The 19725-nt window shown below is 37.0% G+C and overlaps 1 long non-coding RNA gene across 2 annotated transcripts in view; it reads left to right on the top strand.

Moving 5' to 3' along the window:
* Window positions 1–19725, top strand: part of LOC143205901 (uncharacterized) — a 33841-nt gene that overhangs the window by 7232 nt on the left and 6884 nt on the right. Inside the window, exons 3-4 of one of the 2 annotated variants that reach the window (XR_013007975.1) lie at window positions 14887–15036; window positions 15270–15388. This is a non-coding gene — a long non-coding RNA (uncharacterized LOC143205901). Of the gene's footprint in view, window positions 1–14886; window positions 15037–15269; window positions 15678–19725 lie in introns of those variants that run through there. The other variant, XR_013007976.1, reaches the window with a different exon arrangement.

Genomic DNA, 19725 nt, shown 5'->3' with positions numbered 1-19725 from the left:
TATAGTATTTGGCATCACGACTGCGGATTTGGCTTTCAGCACCTTTTCTGTTACTATGTCCATTTTCATTAAAATATTCGCGACGCGGTTTCTGTCTGTGGAGATGAATCGATATGTCTTATATTTTAGACAATATCTGTTGGTTACGAGCCTAACTTGCTCAGTCAGATGTCTTGTTCAAAGTCTATCATTTAATTTATATTAAAATTCAGTTCGGTCCCGACCTTCATAGAGTCAAGACGTGTTTTTTCTTTCCCGAAAACGAGTCTCCGTAAATATCAAATAAAAATATATCTATATATTTTCTACGGTCAATTTCTGTTAACGGTTTCAAAGAACTCCCAGGTTCGGGATACGGTGAAACGGCCAACCCAACGTGAAGGAAATAAAATACTCAAACTCTCAAACAAAAGACGTTCTACGTTTTCCAGAAAAGGGAAAAAGTGAAAGTTAGTGAAAAAAACATTTAATTATAACATCATGGACAACAACATGGATTTGAATATATTATTGAAAGAAAACAAGGAATTAAGAATGAATAATGAGCGTCTGAACCAACAACTGTTGCAATTATCTAAGGATATGGCTGCTATCCGTTTGCAACTGCAAGGTCACACGCAAGATACACCAAAAAGGCATACTAATTATGCAGAAGACTACTACACGGATGAAGACGAACTAGCATTAGAGGTAGGGGAACAGTCTGACTGGACCGAAGTAACAAACAAGAAGGATAAAAAGAGGAAGAAGTCTCAGATGACGCCATCGCCAATCGCAAAAAGTGGTATAAATATTAAAAAAAAGAAGCAAGAAAACAAAATCCCTCTGACCCCTCCGATCAAGGTAAGCAATGTTGGCAATTTTAATTTATTTAGATCAGAAATAAAGGGAGTAGCCTCTGACCGAGTGCAGTTTAAAGCTTTGTCTAACAATGATATTAACGTAACCTTTAACAATGAAACAGACTATAGGAATGTAAAAAAGCATCTCATTGAGATGAAGAAAAACAATTCATTCAATAAACTCGAATATCACACTTATCAGTTAAAAAGTGATAAGTGGTATAAAGTAGTCATTAGAGGATTACCGTCCACAACAGATCAGGACGATATTAAATCGGAATTACGGGTTTGCGGGCACGAAGTAGTGACCGTCACGCCTATAGCGAAAAAGACTATAAAGAAAAAGACAACAAATGTAAATGGCGAAAAACAAATTAAAACTTTTCCGTTGTTCTATGTAGACATGACACAAAAGGAAAATAATAAAAATATATACGACATAAATTATTTACTAGACTGTAGGATAAAAGTGGAACCTCCGAAGAAAAATAATAATATACCACAATGCACAAACTGTCAAAATCTTGGACACACTAAAATTTTTGCAGTAGGGAACCAAGATGTGTGAAATGTGCCGGTAAACATCACACAACTCAGTGCAGAAAACAACGCAATAGTGTAACGACATGCGTGTTGTGCAATGAAAAAGGTCACCCTACCAATTATAAAGGATGTGCAGTATATCAAAAAAAAAAGGACTCCAGCCAAAGAAAATTACAGCAGAACAACGCTTAAGACAAATTGACAAAGTCAAAAACTCTGAAACAACATCTACCGTTGAAAATAAAAAAACCTATGAAACCGTAAGACCAACGGTCAAAAATATAAACGTCAAAATATCAAATGATAAACAAATTGATACGAAACCGCAGAACGCTGCGGCCAACGAGCCAACTATCGTCGACATGATGAAATTGCTCAAAGAATTCCAGACCGAAATGAGACAGAAATTCAGTCAGTTAGCAGACAGGGTGGAAAAATTGGAGAAATCCGAATTGGGGAAATCTACCCAAAACAAGCTAAAGAGAAATCAAAATGAGTAATTCTTTTTTAAGAATTAAAACTTGGAACGCAAACGGACTAAATCAAAGAGTCCGGGAACTAGAATTATTCTTAAAAACAAATAACATAGATATAGCTCTCATATCGGAAACACATTTTTCTAAAAAAAACTACATTAAAATACGGGGTTATGATGCTTACTGGACACTACACCCCAGTGAACGAGCTCGAGGCGGAACAGCTTTAATAATTAAACAAAATATACAACATTTCGAACAAGAAGAGATAAAAAATGAAGAAATACAAGCTACGATAATTAGTATCGAAATAAACGGGGCTGAAATAAATATTGGCGCTATATATTGTCCACCGAGACATAAAATGACACAACAACAATATAAAGATATCTTTTCAAAATTAGGCCCACGGTTTACTATTGGTGGAGACTTTAATGTTAAACATACAGCTTGGGGTTCACGAATAATAACACCTGGAAAAGGAAACGAATTACTCGAAGCCATTAACCTTACAAATTGTAATTATCATTCAGGGCGCGAACCCACTTACTGGCCCACAGACAGTAATAAAGTCCCAGACCTGCTGGACTTCTACATTACAAAAGGCATCTCATTAAATCAAATTAGTACAGAAAGCTTGTGCGATCTAACATCTGATCACACTCCAGTATTGTTAACACTGGGCGCGACAATCCTAAGAAAAGCAAAAAAGCCTAATCTTACCAACAAATATACTGACTGGGACAAATTCAGATTAATACTGCAGGAACAAATCAGTTTAAAAGTAAGACTTAAAACTATAGATGATCTTGAGCAACAAACCAAACATATAACCGAACAAATTCGGTCAGCTGCAAAAGATGCTACCCCAATTGCAAGAGAGAAATCAGAATATGAAGTACTTTACCCCCTCGAAATTAGAGAAATGATAAAAGAAAGACGAAAAGCTAGAAGAGTATGGCACAGGACCAGAAATGCTGCTGACAAAACCACGTTTAATAGAATTAGTAATCAGACAAATCAAAAGATCAAAGAATATAAACAGAATTGCTTTCAAAAGTATTTAAGTGAATTAAGCCCACAAGCAGACAAAGATTATTCGCTATGGAAAGCAACTCGAAGATTTAAAAGACCAATTATTCGAGTACCGCCTATTAAAAATAATCGAAATGAATGGGTTCGACGCGACAATGAAAAAGCTGAATTGTTCGCAGAATATTTAGCTAACATTTTTCGGCCTAATGATATATAATCTACCATGGATACATCTCCTATTTATCAACCCGATATAGATCTAAATCTAATTTCTCCACTGGAAGTTGCTTCTGAAATTGATAACCTCAATCCTAAAAAGGCACCTGGTATTGATGACATTTCACCTGGATTATTGAAAGAACTGCCACGAAAAGCAATCATCATGTTGACATATATATTTAATGCCTGTTTAAGGCTGAAGCATGTCCCGGAATGCTTTAAAGTTGCACAAATAATTATGCTCAAAAAACCTGACAAACCTGCAAGTCGACAAGTCGAATCTTACAGGCCTGTTTCGCTACTACCTGCAATATCAAAGCTATTTGAGAAGCTGATATATAAACGTGTTAAACACTTGGTAACAATACCAGATTTCCAGTTTGGTTTTCGAAATCACCATTCAACTATCGATCAAGTGCACAGAGTAACTGCGGCTATTGAAAGAGCGTTTGAAGAAAAGAAATACTGCCCTGCAATATTCCTGGATGTCTCACAAGCTTTTGATCGGGTTTGGCATTTTGGATTAATCTGTAAGATGAGCAAATTGTTACCGCGTAACTATTGTCAATTGCTGGAGTCATATTTATTCGGAAGAAAATTTAGAATATCGCACGAAATGGCGTTCTCGACATTTAAAAATATCTCGGCTGGAGTTCCACAAGGTAGCGTCTTAGGACCTCTCCTGTATCTGCTTTGCACTGCTGACATTCCAACAACAAAAGAAACACTTCTTGGAACCTTTGCTGATGACACAGTTATTATGGCAAAAGATATATCTCTGCCTAGGGCAATAGAAAAAGTGCAAGTGGCAGTCAACAAAATCTACAAATGGACAAAAGATTGGAAAATTCAACTTAATAGCTCCAAATCTGTCCGCGTTAATTTTGCATGAAGGCGAAATAATAAAAACTTAATTATATCACTCAATGGATGCCCGATTCCTCAAGCAGAATCAGCAAAATACCTTGGAATCCATCTTGACAGTAGATTAAATTGGAAGCATCACGTTAGACAAAAAGCAAAACACATTAGAACCAAAATAAAACAACTGTACTGGTTAGTCGGAAGATACTCTCAACTTGATCTAAAATCAAAGAGGTTGATCTATAATACAATTATAAAGCCAATTTGGACCTATGGGGTGCAGATATGGGGTTGCACTAAAAATTCAAATCAGTTAGTCATACAGCGCTGTCAAAACAAGATTCTTCGATTGATTACCAATGCCTATCGCTATGTAACCAATGAAGAACTGCACGATGACCTGGAAATCAAATGGATTTGCGAAGTTGTGCAGGATTTCGCCTTGAAACACGAAAGAAGATTACTAAATCATTCTAACGTGGAAGCAATACAACTGCTGGACAGCGCACAGGATGTCAAGAGATTGAAACGAACAAAACCATACGAACTTGTGTGAACATTTAGTGTGTATTATTAGTGTAAACTATAGCTATAAGTTAATAATTAATAAATAATTGTAATTTTATAATTGAGGAATACATACTGATGTATTTTCTCGCACTCGTCTTGCTTGCTAATTAATCCAAGCACATAGGAAAAGTAGTAATAAATTAATTGTAATAATAATAATTAAGATTGTACTAAGCGTATCTAATAAAGATGTTATAAAAAAGAAATTTAATTTATTTCATTAATTTAGAGTAGAATATAATAGAATATAATATAATTTTTAAAATATTTTTTTAAAGATATTATTGACAATTTTACGGTTTTCCACTTTTGAAATACCTATCCTTTGATTGCTTAAGTTCATGCTAGATGTCGCGCGCCGCTTGTTCTCTTTCTCTAGTTAAAATTTTCACAATTAATTTGTAGATTTTGTAGATTATTTCTTATATTCCCGTTTTGATTACTATCTTTTCCTTTTATTAATTAAATTAGAATTACCCGTAATTTATGTTGTTGGATATTGTTTTCGTCTCTCATTCAAGAGAATTGACGTACCCGCATGGGAAAACGTATTAATTAGATGACATATGTGTTTTGATTTGCAAGGTATGAGGTCTATTCAGATTACAACCCCGTGGGTCGGTGCAGTAACTTCGTGAATGTGTTTCATATTGTTCAACTACTTTTATTGCCAATCATCCTCCCATAGGGATATCAACAGTTTATTTATGATTTATTATGTTTTAGGTTAGGGATTCTTTGGCAGAGTTGATGGAATTGATTGTGTCCTAGTGCTGGAAAGCATTTTGGGACTATTGATACTATGAATTTGCTAGTTTTCTACACCATAAGATGAGTATTATTTGTCTTGTTTTATGAGGTGTGTCTCTGTCCTTTGAATGATTGTTTTGGATGATTGTGTTTTATGCAAAGGTTGTTAGGAGGTTATTTTGCGAAGATAGATACGACCTTGACGATATGAGATGATATGAATTTATGCCATCTCATTTGGTAAATTAGAAAATTTGTAATTCTTCATGGATTTTGATATTATTTGTCTATTTGAGCAATCCTTAACCCCATTTACTTATTCTCTTTATTTTTAGGTAGGTTGGGCGACAAAACGAGACTCCTATGATTGTGTATGTGATGAAGATGCGGATCTGTAGTGCTATTGCTCAAACTAAAGCAATCCATCAGCACCTCTCGATCTTCTCCATGCCATTTTACATGATTGAAGCATATTCTCCCATGCTCGTCGTTCCGAATGATCAGCTTATTTTAATTGTTTAATGGTTCCTATAATTTGGCTTTTTTTTCTTGCTTATTATTATTATATTAATTACTTAATGATGCTTTTATTATAGCAACCATTATTTTGACTTAAAAAACTATGTAATAGTTGCATGCAGTGGCGCTAACATCTAATAATAGTATGCCTAATATTAATCATTTTGAATGTCTATTTGTGGGATTGTGGAATTGTCTGTGCCTATCTCTATGTTTCTCAAGGGGCATCTCTTATATGTATAGAGAGTTATCTTGACATAGCTATTATTCGTATTGTGCTTTATTGGTTTAATTAATAACGAGGGTTTATATTACTGATTTCTTCTTGTTGTTTTTGTTATTATCAGTTGTCAGTTCTGGGATTGCTGGACTTCAGCGATATTTTCTTCTTCATTAATAACTTTGTTTGCCCAATCATTCAATATTTCAATTTTCTTCTTGTTTGTTTTGTTGAGTGCATTTCTCATTTCCATCTGATCATTCGGAATTTTATAAAGATCTCTGGCGCTCAACCTTTCGGCGTTTGTGCATTCATTTATGATGACTATCTTTTTGATCTTGGCTGCATCCGCATACTCCTTCCGTGATTTCCAGTCTGAATCTCTTGATGTATGCTTCCATGTTTCCATGGTTTGTTATCAGTTGCACTGCTTTTCGGTTTAGCTCTAAACTTTAAAACCCTACTGTTTTGCAGTGCTTGTAAGTGTTGACGGCATGCATATCGCCATGTTTTTCTTCTAGGATTCTTATGGCTTCTTGTACGGCTAGAAATTCAGCTACTCTCTGTTAATTCCATTTTCTTCTAGCCCGATGCATGCCTCTTCCTCCGTCCCGTCGCTCCTGCTTTTTCCTGCTTCACATTAGCATCCATCCATACCTTCGCTATGTGTCTTCCTATCTCGTACTGCTCGGTCCCCAACGAATCCACGGTTTTTCTCATGGCCAGCACATGTATTTTTACTCCGGCCTTGGCGGGCCTGGTGTATAACCGCATTTTTCTGCCGCTCATGCTCTTGCTTCGGCTTCTATTGGTAGAGGAACTACTCCTGCGATTACTTGTAGCGCGCTCGTCGGTGCTGTTTTAAACGCGCCGGTGATTAGTATTGGGGCGTATCTTTGAATCGCGTTTAGCTTCCTCTGAGTGTGTACTTTATTTACGTACCGTCCCCATTTCTCGGACCCTTATAATATGGCTGGCTTTACGACTCTCTCGTATACATTTTTAATTATGTCCCTTACCTTATTTCCGTACTTCCTGCTTATGGATCCCGCCGTTTTGGCGACGACGGTTTCGACCTTTTCTTTAATCGCATTCAGATGGTTAATGTATATTTTTGTCTTATCCAATATTACTCGCAATTACCTCATCTGGTCTTTAGGAGTTATGATTTCTTCGTTTAATTTAATTCCTATCTTCAGAAATCTGGTCCTCCTGGGTACTACTGGGATTTATCTCTTGCGGTCATTTCTTCTTTTCTTCAATTCTTCCATCGTAAAGGGGATCTCCTTTGGATATATCATAGCTTCCGATTTTTCTATATTGTAATGTGCTCTTGAATATTCTTTCCATTCTAAGCATTTGCGCCAGCATTTGGTCCATTCTTCTTTAATTTCAGTAGGTGTTCGATGGCTGATTGCGATGATTTGGTCGTCGGCGAACGTTTGTGCTCTCACATGTGTCTGTTGTGTGTCAATATCAGCTATCTTATCGAACCAGGAGTTGATATTAATCAACCATAGTGTCGGGCCTATGCTCGACCCTTGTGGGCACCCCTTCTCTATTCCGAACTCGATTTTGTTGCTGATTACCTGTTGTTTTTTAAGTTCATTATGACCCAGTCTAGTTCAGCTTCTTGTATTTCTTCTTCGTCTTCTTCTTGTTTGCTCCATTCTCCATTGGTGACCCTTGTCATGATCCTTACAAGTTGTTCTTTTTCTTCCTCCTCTTGTTTTGGATGATATTTTTCTACCTTTTCTTTCTCCAGGTTATACATATTGCCCGGTTCGGCATCTTCCATTATTTCAACTATTTTCCCCCTGCTGACTCCTAGAGTCTTTATTATTTTCCAGACTCTATGCCATGGTTCAATGTCGAATGTGTTTTCTATTTATAATTATTTCTTCTACATGCTTCTTCTTCTTTTCTTTGACAAGCTTCTTGAATGCTCGCTTCATTACTCCATAGGGAGTGAGGGAATCACGAGGTCGGTCTTATCCCCGTCTTCTCGTCTGATCGAATCGGATTTTCTTCTAAGTTCCAATTTCTTCTGTTGGCGTTCTCCATCCCATCATTCGTTGTCTTGTTTTATTATTATGGTGGTTGTTTTTAACAGTTTAGTAGATTTCTTGAAAGCTGCTTGCATTTGCTCCGCTTGTTTTTCAATTTCGTCTATTTGCATCGTCGCCCTTATTTCTGTACTCGCGACTAGCAACCCGTCAGTGACTCTTTGCCAGCTGGTCCCGTGGTAATCAAACTTTTTCTTCGATGTCTTATTTCTCTGGGGTTTACCCTCTATTTCGAAGAGGATGTGTTTGTGGTCGCTTAGTGTCTCTTCAGTTTCTTGTACCGTCCAGTTGATCACGTTCACTTCTCGTCACTCATCAATGTTGCTGTTTCCCCTACTACTGATAAAGGTGGGAGCTGTTTGTTCATTCTGCACTAATTCCAGTCGGTATGATATGGTCTAGATTATCAGATTTGAACCTTTGTTGTTATACAATAAACATAAAGTGTGCTTGGCATTAAAATCACCAGCTACTATCCATTTCTTCTGGTATTTCTGCCATTGTTCTTCTTTTTCTTCTAAGCAATTTATGTTGTCTCCTGTCTGATGCGCGTATACGTTGGTGATTAGTAAATCGCAGTCTAATAGTTTGACTATGACTTTGTCCGGTCCCGACATTTCTTAGTTCTTGTTGCTGGTTCTCGCACCAAGATTATGTCGTATTTTTCTTTGTCGGCTTTCGCTCTCATGAGCGTGCTGGCCTGGATGCCTTTTTCGATGTTTATCTGTAGGATTTTTAGAGCCATTTCTGTTTCATTTCTTCGATGGCTTCTTCTTTTCTTTTCTTGTATATTGGACAGGTTCTATCATTTACTCTATTGTTGGAGTTTACCTCCGGTGCTCCTGCTCATTTGCAGTTCGCACAATTCGTGGTGCTACTCTTGCAGTCCCTTCCCCCGTGCGGTCCAGCACATATATAACAACACTGTGCGCTTCTACAATGTATCTGCTTGTGCCCGAATCTGCTGCATTTATAGCATAGTAAAATTGCGTTGAAATCATCAACGAATTGTCTCAAGTACCCTACAAAGACTTTGCCCTTTTTTAACACTGCTCTGTGTATGCTGGGAATTGTTTCGATTATAACGTTGTTTCTTTCTGGGTTTTTGCATATATATTTCTTTACTACCTTGATAATTTCTTCTGGTTCTTCGTTGTTGTCAGTCTTTTTTCTTTCTTCTTGGATGATGTTCATATTCTCTTCGTTTTGATCAGCCAGATCTTCTATTATTTGTTGGTCTGTGATCTCCCTGGATACCCCTGGGATTCTTAATTTGGGACGTTTTTCACTATTATCGATTTTGATACCATGTACAGAGCTTATTTTTTCTATCAGGTCTTTCTTTTGTTTCTGGTCTTTACAGATCAGTGATACCAGTCCATGTCTGTGTACTCTTACGTGTTTGAGGCCATCTCCTGCTAACTCTTTACGGGTTAGCTTGCCTCTGATGGCGGCTAATGTCTCCGCGCCACTTGCTTTTTCCTTTCTGATTTTAATTTCGTATATATTATTAATCTGTTTCGGATTTTGCCATTCTAGATTAGGTCTGGTGGATTTCGATGCCTTTGACTGGGCTTTTTGTGGCTTCGACAGTGTTTTATTTTCATTATTCTTTTTTGTCGCCGCGACCTCATTGTACGTACAGATCGTATTGGATGTACTTTCGGTCTGTAACTCCACGGTAGTCATCTCGATTCTTCTGCTGATGTCGGTCTGCGTGCTTACATCCATCATCACTGGCCTGGCGAGGACTGCTGGAGAATACTCTCTTGCAATAGGGATTCTATTTTTTGTATTCTCTTATCTGTTTCGTGCTGTATTTATCCCAATTTTCTGTTTCTGTATTCGTTTGCAACTGCAAGGTCACACGCAAGATACCCCAAAAAGGTATACTAATTATGCAGAAGACTGCTATACGGATGAAGACGAACTAGCATTAGAGGTAGGGGAACAGTCTGACTGGACCGAAGTAACAAACAAGAAGGATAAAAAGAGGAAGAAGTCTCAGATGACGCCATCGCCAATCGCAAAAAGTGGTATAAATATTAAAAAAAAGAAGCAAGAAAACAAAATCCCTCTGCCCCCTCCGATCAAGGTAAGCAGTGTTGGCAATTTTAATTTATTTAGATCAGAAATAAAGGGAGTAGCCTCTGACCGAGTGCAGTTTAAAGCTTTGTCTAACAATGATATTAACGTAACCCTTAACAATGAAACAGACTATAGGAATGTAAAAAAGCATCTCATTGAGATGAAGAAAAACAATTCATTCAATAAACTCGAATATCACATTTATCAGTTAAAAAGTGATAAGTGGTATAGAGTAGTCATTAGAGGATTACCGTCCACAACAGATCAGGACGATATTAAATCGGAATTACGGGCTTGCGGGCACGAAGTAGTGACCGTCACGCCTATAGCGAAAAAGACGACAAATGTAAATGGCGAAAAACAAATTAAAACTTTTCCGTTGTTCTATGTAGATATGACACAAAAGGAAAATAATAAAAATATATACGACATAAATTATTTACTAGACTGTAGGATAAAAGTGGAACCTCCGAAGAAAAATAATAATATACCACAATGCACAAACTGTCAAAATCTTGGACTCACTAAAAATTTTTGCAGTAGGGAACCAAGATGTGTGAATTGTGCCGGTAAACATCACACAACTCAGTTCAGAAAACAACGCAATAGTGTAGCGACATGCGTGTTGTGCAATGAAAAAGGTCACCCTGCCAATTATAAAGGATGTGCAGTATATCAAAAAAAAACTCCAGTCAAAGAAAATTACAGCAGAACAACGCTTAAGACAAATTGACAAAGTCAAAAACTCTGATAGTAGTTACCGTTGAAAATAAAAAAACCCATGAAACCGTAAGACCATCGGTCAAAAATATAAACGTCAAAATATCAAATGATAAACAAATTGATACGAAACCGCAGAAAGCTGCGGCCAACGAGCCAACTATCGTCGACATGATGAAATTGCTCAAAGAATTCCAGACCGAAATGAGACAGAAATTCAGTCAGTTAGCAGACAGGGTGGAAAAATTGGAGAAATCCGGATTGGGGAAATCTACCCAAAACAAGCTAAAGAGAAATCAAAATGAGTAATTCTTTTTTAAGAATTATAACTTGGAACGCAAACGGACTAAATCAAAGAGTCCGGGAACTAGAATTATTCTTAAAAACAAATAATATAGATATAGCTCTCATATCGGAAACACATTTTTCTAAAAAAAACTACATTAAAATACGGAGTTATGATGCTTACTGGACACTACACCCCAGTGAACGAGCTCGAGGCAGAACAACTTTAATAATTAAACAAAATATACAACATTTCTAACAAGAAGAGATAAAAAATGAAGAAATACAAGCTACGATAATTAGTATCGAAAAAAACAGGGCTGAAATAAATATTGGCGCTATATATTGTCCACCGAGACATAAAATGACACAACAACAATATAAAGATATCTTTTCAAAATTAGGCCCACGGTTTATTATTGGTGGAGACTTTAATGTTAAACATACAGCTTGGGGTTCACGAATAATAACACCTGCAAAAGGAAACGAATTACTCGAAGCCATTAACCTTACAAATTGTAATTATCATTCAGGGCTCGAACCCACTTACTGGCCCACAGATAGTAATAAAGTCCCAGACCTGCTGGATTTCTACATTACAAAAGGCATCTCATTAAATCAAATTAGTACAGAAATCTTGTGCGATCTAACATCTGATCACACTCCAGTATTGTTAACACTGGGCGCGACAATCCTAAGAAAAGCAAAAAAGCCTAATCTTACCAACAAATATACTGACTGGGACAAATTCAGATTAATACTGCAGGAACAAATCAGTTCAAAAGTAAGACCTAAAACTATAGATGATCTTGAGCAACAAACCAAACATATAACTGAACAAATTCGGTCAGCTGCAAAAGATGCTACCCCAATTGCAAGAGAGAAATCAGAATATGAAGTACTTTACCCCCTCGAAATTAGAGAAATGATAAAAGAAAGACGAAAAGCTAGAAGAGTATGGCACAGGACCAGAAATGCTGCTGACAAAACCACGTTTAATGGAATTAGTAATATAAACAGAATTGCTTTCAAAAGTATTTAAGTGAATTAAGCCCACAAGCAGACAAAGATTATTCGCTATGGAAAGCAACTCGAAGATTTAAAAGACCAATTATTCGAGTACCGCCTATTAAAAATAATCGAAATGAATGGGTTCGACGCGACAATGAAAAAGCTGAATTGTTCGCAGAATATTTAGCTAACATTTTTCGGCCAAATGATATATAATATACCATGGATACATCTCCTATTTATCAACCCGATATAGATCTAAATCTAATTTCTCCACTGGAAGTTGCCACTGAAATTGATAACCTCAATCCTAAAAAGGCACCTGGTATTGATGACATTTCACCTGGATTATTGAAAGAACTGCCACGAAAAGCAATCATCATGTTGACATATATATTTAATGCCTGTTTAAGGCTGAAGCATGTCCCGGAATGCTTTAAAGTTGCACAAATAATTATGCTCAAAAAACCTGACAAACCTGCAAGTCGACAAGTCGAATCTTACAGGCCTGTTTCGCTACTACCTGCTATATCAAAGCTATTTGAGAAGCTGATATATAAACGTGTTAAACACTTGGTAACAATACCAGATTTCCAGTTTGGTTTTCGAAATCACCATTCAACTATCGATCAAGTGCACAGAGTAACTGCGGCTATTGAAAGAGCGTTTGAAGAAAAGAAATACTGCCCTGCAATATTCCTGGATGTCTCACAAGCTTTTGATCGGGTTTGGCATTTTGGTTAATCTGTAAGATGAGCAAATTGTTACCGCGTAACTATTGTCAATTGATGGAGTCATATTTATTCGGAAGAAAATTTAGAGTATCGCACGAAATGGCGTTCTCGACATTTAAAAATATCTCGGCTGGAGTTCCACAAGGTAGCGTCTTAGGACCTCTCCTGTATCTGCTTTACACTGCTGACATTCCAACAACAAAAGAAACACTTCTTGGAACCTTTGCTGATGACACAGTTATTATGGCAAAAGATATATCTCTGCCTAGGGCAATAGAAAAAGTGCAAGTGGCAGTCAACAAAATCTACAAATGGACAAAAGATTCCAATCTTTTCAACTTAATAGCTCCAAATCTGTCCACGTTAATTTTGCATGAAGGCGAAATAATAAAAACTTAATTATATCACTCAATGGATGCCCGATTCCTCAAGCAGAATCAGCAAAATACCTTGGAATCCATCTTGACGGTAGATTAAATTGGAAGCATCACGTTAGACAAAAAGCAAAACACATTAGAACCAAAATAAAACAACTGTACTGGTTAGTCGGAAGATACTCTCAACTTGATCTAAAATCAAAGAGGTTGATCTATAATACAATTATAAAGCCAATTTGGACCTATGGGGTGCAAATATGGGGTTGCACTAAAAATTCAAATCAGTTAGTCATACAGCGCTGTCAAAACAAGATTCTTCGATTGATTACCAATGCCTATCGCTATGTAACCAATGAAGAACTGCACGATGACCTGGAAATCAAATGGATTTGCGAAGTTGTGCAGGATTTCGCCTTGAAACACGAAGGAAGATTACTAAATCATTCTAACGTGGAAGCAATACAACTGCTGGACAGCGCACAGGATGTCAAGAGATTGAAACGAACAAAACCATACGAACTTGTGTGAATATTTAGTGTGTATTATTAGTGTAAACTATAGCTATAAGTTAATAATTAATAAATAATTGTAATTTTATAATTGAGGAATACATACTGATATATTTTCTCGCACTCGTCTTGCTTGCTAATTAACGCACATAGGAAAAGTAGTAATAAATTAATTGTAATAATAATAACAATTAAGATTGTACTAAGCGTATCTAATAAAGATGTTATAAAAAAAATTAAATTTATTTCATTAATTTAGAGTAGAATATAATATAATTTTTAAAATATTTTTTTAAAGATATTGTTGACAATTTTACGGTTTTCCACTTTTGAAATTCCTATCCTTTGATTGCTTAAGTTCATGCTAGATGTCGCGCGCCACTTGTTGTTCTCTTTCTCTAGTTAATATTTTCGCAATTAATTTGTAGATTTTGTAGATTATTTCTTATATTCCCGTTTTGATTACTATCTTTTCCTTTTATTAATTAAATTAGAATTACCCGTAATTTATGTTGTTGGATATTGTTTTCGTCTCCCATTCAGGAGAATTGACGTACCCGCATGGGAGGTTATGTCTTCGTTCTGTTTATACGTTTTGTTTATTTTATTTTATTATTGTTGTGTTTTTAGGTTTTCTTATGGATTAGGCCGATCTTGTGTGATTTGGCGACCTACGACTTGTTTGTTTTACCTCCTCACACCACTTGGAGATTTTGTCGGACACTATCTGTGTCACTAGGAAATTTGCTTGTGCTTGACGATTGAATACCACCAGACTAGGATTGTACTTTTTTATGAATATTTGGTATTATTTCAGGGTGAGTTTAGATATCATCTTTATCCGCCTTTTCTTATTCGGAATTGATTAATTAGATGACCCTTGTGTTTTGATTTTGTAAGGCATGAAGTCCACTGAGATTACCACTCCGTGGGACGGTGAAGTGACGCCGTAAATATGTTTTGATGTTGTTTAACTACCTTTGTTTTATTTTATTTTCTTGCTAGTTATTTTCCCACCAGTATATGAGCAGTGTATTTATGTTTTTTCTATTTTTTAGATTATCTGCGTCCAGATTCTTTGGCAGAACTGACCGTGATTTATTTGGAGATGATATATCCGAAGCTATCCGTGGCACCATGCAGCCCTTCTGTACTCGATGATTAAACGCTATCAGATTAGGATTTTACTTTTGCTTGGGTACTTTCGGGTATGTTGAATATTATATTTGTTTTTATTAGACTTATCTGTTCGAAAATTTATTAATTAGATGACTTTGATTTGCATGTTTTGATTTGCAAGGTATGAGGTCTATTGAGATTACAACCCCGTGGGTCGGTGCAGTAACTTCGTGAATGTGTTTCATATTGTTCAACTACTTTTATTGCCAATCATCCTCCCATAGGGATATCAACAGTTTATTTATGATTTTTTATGTTTTAGGTTAGGAATTCTTTGGCAGAGTTGATGGAATTGATTGTGTCCTAGTGGTGGAAAGCATTTTGGGACTATTGATACTATGAATTTGCTAGTTTTCTACACCATAAGATGAGTATTATTTGTCTTGTTTTATGAGGTGTGTCTCTGTCCTTTGAATGATTGTTTTAAATGATTGTGTTTTATGCAAAGGTTGTTAGGAGGTTATTTTGCGAAGATAGATACGACCTTGACGATATGAGATGATATGAATTTATGCCATCTCATTTGGTAAATTAGAAAATTTGTATTTCTTCATGGATTTTGATATTATTTGTCTATTTGAGCAGTCCTTAACCCCATTTACTTATTCTCTTTATTTTTAGGTAGGTTGGGCGACAAAACGAGACTCCTATGATTGTGTATGTGATGAAGGTGCGGATCTGTAGTGCTATTGCTCAAACTAAAGCAAACCATCAGCACCTCTCGAACTTCTCCATGCCATTTTACATGATTGAAGCATATTCTCCCATGCTCGTCGTTCCGGATGGTCAGCTTATTTTAATTGTTTAATGGTTCCTATAATTTGGCTTTTTTTTCTTGCTTATTATTATTATATTAATTACTTAATGATGCTTTTATTATAGCAGCCATTATTTTGACTTAAAAAACTATGTAATAGTTGCATGCAGTAGCGCTAACATCTAATAATAGTATGCCTAATATTAATCATTTTGAATGTCTATTTGTGGGATTGTGGAATTGTCTGTGCCTATCTCTATGTTCCTCAAGGGGCATCTCTTATATGTATAGAGAGTTATCTTGACATAGCTATTATTCGTATTGTGCTTTATTGGTTTAATTAATAATGAGGGTTTATATTACTGATTTCTTCTTGTTGTTTTTGTTATTATCAGTTGTCAGTTCTGGGATTGCTGGACTTCAGCGATATTTTCTTCTTCATTAATAACTTTGTTTGTCCAATCATTCAATATTTCAATTTTCTTCTTGTTTGTTTTGTTGAGTGCATTTCTCATTTCCATCTGATCATTCGGAATTTTATAAAGATCTCTGGCGCTCAACCTTTCGGCGTTTGTGCATTCATTTATGATGACTATCTTTTTGATCTTGGCTGCATCCGCATACTTCTTCCGTGATTTCCAGTCTGAATCTCTTGATGTATGCTTCCATGTTTCCATGGTTTGTTATCAATTGCACTACTTTTCGGTTTAGCTCTAAACTTTCAAACCCTACTGTTTTGCAGTGCTTGTAAGTGTTGACGGCATGCATATCGCCATGTTTTTCTTCTAGTATTCTTATGGCTTCTTGTACGGCTAGAAATTCAGCTACTCTCTGTTAATTCCATTTTCTTCTAGCCCGATGCATGCCTCTTCCTCCGTCCCGTCGCTCCTGCTTTTTCCTGCTTCACATTAGCATCCATCCATACCTTCGCTATGTGTCTTCCTATCTCGTACTGCTCGGTCCCCAACGAATCCACAGTTTTTCTCATGGCCAGCACATGTATTTTTACTCCGGCCTTGGCGGGCCTGGTGTATAACCGCATTTTTCTGCCGCTCATGCTCTTGCTTCGGCTTCTATTGGTAGAGGAACTACTCCTGCGATTACTTGTAGCGCGCTCGTCGGTGCTGTTTTAAACGCGCCGGTGATTAGTATTGGGGCGTATCTTTGAATCGCGTTTAGCTTCCTCTGAGTGTGTACTTTATTTACGTACCGTCCCCATTTCTCGGACCCTTATAATATGGCTGGCTTTACGACTCTCTCGTATACATTTTTAATTATGTCCCTTACCTTAATTCCGTACTTCCTGCTTATGGGTCCCGCCGTTTTGGCGACGACGGTTTCGACCTTTTCTTTAATCGCATTCAGATGGTTAATGTATATTTTTGTGTTATCCAATATTACTCCCAATTACCTCATCTGGTCTTTAGGAGTTATGATTTCTTCGTTTAATTTAATTCCTATCTTCGGAAATCTGGTCCTTCTGGGTACTACTGGGATTTATCTATTGCGGTCATTTCTTCTTTTCTTCAATTCTTCCATCGTAAAGGGGATCTCCTTTGGATATATCATAGCTTCCGATTTTTCTATATTGCAATGTGCTCTTGAATATTCTTTCCATTCTAAGCATTTGCGCCAGCATTTGTTCCATTCTTCTTTAATTTCAGTAGGTGTTCGATGGCTGATTGCGATGATTTGGTCGTCGGCGAACGTTTGTGCTCTCACATGTGTCTGTTGTGTGTCAATATCAGCTATCTTATCGAACCAGGAGTTGATATTAATCAACCATAGAGTCGGGCCTATGCTCGACCCTTGTGGGCACCCCTTCTCTATTCCGAACTCGATTTTGTTGCTGATTACCTGTTGTTTTTTAAGTTCATTATGACCCAGTCTAGTTCAGCTTCTTGTATTTCTTCTTCGTCTTCTTCTTGTTTTCTCCATTCTCCATTGGTGACCCTTGTCATGATCCTTACAAGTTGTTCTTTTTCTTCCTCCTCTTGTTTTGGATGATATTTTTCTACCTTTTCTTTCTCCAGGTTATACATATTGCCCGGTTCGGCATCTTCCATTATTTCAACTATTTTCCCCCTGCTGACTCCTAGAGTCTTTATTATTTTCCAGACTCTATGCTATGGTTCAATGTCGAATGTGTTTTCTATTTATAATTATTTCTTCTACATGCTTCTTCTTCTTTTCTTTGACAAGCTTCTTGAATGCTCGCTTCATTACTCCATAGGGAGTGAGGGAATCACGAGGTCGGTCTTATCCCCGTCTTCTCGTCTGATCGAATCGGCTTTTCTTCTAAGTTCCAATTTCTTCTGTTGGCGTTCTCCATCCCATCATTCGTTGTCTTGTTTTATTATGATGGTGGTTGTCTTTAACAGTTTAGTAGATTTCTTGAAAGCTGCTTGCATTTGCTCCGCTTGTTTTTCAATTTCGTCTATTTGCATCGTCGCCCTTATTTCTATGCTCGCAACTAGCAACCCGTCAGTGACTCTTTGCCAGCTGGTCCCGTGATAATCAAACTTTTTCTTCGATGTCTTATTTCTCTGGGGTTTACCCTCTATTTCGAAGAGGATGTGTTTGTGGTCGCTTAGTGTCTCTTCAGTTTCTTGTACCGTCCAGTTGATCACGTTCACTTCTCGTCACTCACCAATGTTGCTGTTTCCCCTACTACTGATAAAGGTGGGAGCTGCTTGTTCATTCTGCACTAATTCCAGTCGGTATAATATGGTCTAGATTATCAGATTTGAACCTTTGTTGTTATACAATAAACATAGTGTCGTTGGCATTAAAATCACCAGCTACTATCCATTTCTTCTAGTATTTCTGCCATTGTTCTTCTTTTTCTTCTAAGCAATTTATGTTGTCTCCTGTCTGATGCGCGTATACGTTAGTGATTAGTAAATCGCAGTCTAATAGTTTGACTATGACTTTGTCCGGTCCCGACATTTCTTAGTTCTTGTTGCTGGTTCTCGCACCAAGATTATGTCGTATTTTTCTTTGTCGGCTTTCGCTCTCATGAGCGTGCTGGCCTGGATGCCTTTTTCGATGTTTATCTGTAGGATTTTTAGAGCCATTTCTGTTTCATTTCTTCGATGGCTTCTTCTTTTCTTTCTTGTATATTGGACAGGTTCTATCATTTACTCTATTGTTGGAGTTTACCTCCGGTGCTCCTGCTCATTTGCAGTTCGCACAATTCGTGGTGCTACTCTTGCAGTCCTTTCCCCCGTGCGGTCCTGCACATATATAACAACACTGTGCGCTTCTACAATGTATCTGCTTGTGCCCGAATCTGCTGCATTTATAGCATAGTAGAATTGCGTTGAAATCATCAACGAATTGTCTCAAGTACCCTACAAAGACTTTGCCCTTTTTTAACACTGCTCTGTATATGCTGGGAATTGTTTCGATTATAACGTTGTTTCTTTCTGGGTTTTTGCATATATATTTCTTTACTACCTTGATGATTTCTTCTGGTTCTTCGTTGTCAGTCTTTTTTCTTTCTTCTTGGATGATGTTCATATTCTCTTCGTTTTGATCAGCCAGATCTTCTATTATTTGTTCGTCTGTGATCTCCCTAGATACCCCTGTGATTCTGAATTTGGGACGTTTTTCACTATTATCGATTTTGATAGCATGTACAGAGCTTATTTTTTCTATCAGGTCTTTCTTTTGTTTCTGGTCTTTACAGATCAGTGATACCAGTCCATGTCTGTGTACTCGTACGTGTTTGAGGCCATCTCCTGCTAACTCTTTACGGGTTAGCTTGCCTCTGATGGCGGCTAATGTCTCCTCGCCACTTGCTTTTTCCTTTCTGATTTTAATTTCGTATATAATATTAATCTGTTTCGGATTTTGCCATTCTAGATTAGGTGTGGTGGATTTCGATGCCTTTGACTGGGCTTTTTGTGGCTTCGACAGTGTTTTATTTTCATTATTCTATTTTGTCGCCGCGACCTCA

The sequence above is a fragment of the Rhynchophorus ferrugineus genome, unplaced genomic scaffold (assembly GCF_030347505.1).
Source record: "Rhynchophorus ferrugineus isolate W39M unplaced genomic scaffold, kcgeb_rfMv2 rfM30, whole genome shotgun sequence".
Lineage (NCBI taxonomy): Eukaryota > Metazoa > Arthropoda > Insecta > Coleoptera > Curculionidae > Rhynchophorus > Rhynchophorus ferrugineus.
The sequence above is the reverse complement of the archived record's forward strand: the minus strand, read 5'-3'. Positions and strand labels throughout refer to the sequence as shown.